We start from the raw sequence: 1,609 nt of genomic DNA on the forward strand, positions 1-1,609 counted from the left end.
GAGAGAAAGACAGAAAGAAAAGGAAAGGAAGAGAGGAAGAGAAGAAGGAAGGAAGGAAGAAAGAAAGAAAGAAAGAAAGAAAGAAAGAAGAAAGAAAGAAAGAAAGAAAGAAAGAAGGAGTGAGGGAGAGAGAGAGAAAGACAGAAAGAAAAGAAGGAAAAGAAGGAAGGAAGGAAGGAAGGAAGGAAGGAAGGAAGGAAGGAAGGAAGGAAGGAAGGAAGGAAGGGGAGTGAGGGAGAGAGAAAGACAGAAAGAAAAGGAAAGGAAGAGAGGAAGAGAAGAAGGAAGGAAGGAAGGAAGAAAGAAAGAAAGAAAGAAAGAAAGAAAGAAAGAAAGAAAGAAAGAAAGAAAGAAAGAAAGAAAGAAAGAAAGAAAGAAAGAAAGTCCACAACTCAAGAAAAGTTTCCATTCCGGTCATGGAAGGCCAGAGAAGGCAGGGTTGAGTGAGGGGGGGGGGCTCCACCTCTCTTTGGGATGAGTCAGACCAAAGGGTGGGGCGGAGGAGAGAGGAGAGGAGAGGAGAGGAGCGAGGAGATGGATGGATGGGACTTTGGAGTAATCATTTTGTCCTTAATCCCCCTCTGAGTCCCGGGTCAGGGGCTGCTCCAAGCTCTTCTCCATAAGCTGCTTCCACCTGCTCATCCCCAACCCACCAGCCCTTCCTCCGCTGCCAGGCGCAAGTGGCACGGTGGTGCCAGCCACAGCCTAGAAGCCACGGGACTCTTCCTGCCATGGAGAGGACCTCACCCAGATTAGCCCGATCAGGATCGGGCCAAGGGGCATCTCAGTCCAGCATTTGGCTTCTCACCGTGGCCCATCCTGAGCAGGAGATGGAGAGACGGTGCTGACTTCTTGTTGTCTACGGAGATGCTCGGTCCCCTCCAGGTCATGCTTGTCCCAAAGATGGGGGGTTTTCCCCCTAAAAGGCAACTGGACTCTCTTGGTGGTGTTTTTTTTCCTTGAAAACATTTCATTTCTCATCCGAGAAGCTGCTGCTTCTTCTGCTGTCCAGTTCAATTCAGAACAGGATAGCAGAATAATAATAATAATAATAATAATAATAATAATAATAATAATAATAATAATAATAATAATAATAATAATAATAATAATAATAATAATAATTAATAATAATAATAATAATAATAATAATAATAATAATAATAATAATAATAATAATAATAATAATAATAATAATAATAATAATAATAAAGTTGGAAGGGACCTTGGAGGTCATCGAGTCCAGCCCCCTCTTCAAAGACAAGAAAGTCCAGGTACCTTTTGGGAAAACACCTCTGGATTTACTTCTTGTTCTTCCCCGGAAGCTGGAAGAAGGGGAACAGGCTGACCCGGATTCAGAGGAAACGTGGAGTCTTGAGGCAAAACTCCCTTAACAAATGTCTCGTTTAACAACGGAATTTTGGGGCTCCGTTGTGGTCCGAGGACTGCCTGCAAATAGACGGTTAGGCCAGTGTTTCTCAACCCTGCTAACTTCCAGAAGGGTGGACTTCAATTCCCAGAATTCCCCAGGCTAGCAGACATAGCAAGCAACGCAGGTCAAATTTTAATCTGTATTTTTCTCTCTGCCTTTCTTTCTCTCTCTCTCTCT

The sequence above is a fragment of the Protobothrops mucrosquamatus genome, unplaced genomic scaffold (assembly GCF_001527695.2).
Source record: "Protobothrops mucrosquamatus isolate PMUCROS unplaced genomic scaffold, P.Mucros_1.0 scaffold2833, whole genome shotgun sequence".
Lineage (NCBI taxonomy): Eukaryota > Metazoa > Chordata > Lepidosauria > Squamata > Viperidae > Protobothrops > Protobothrops mucrosquamatus.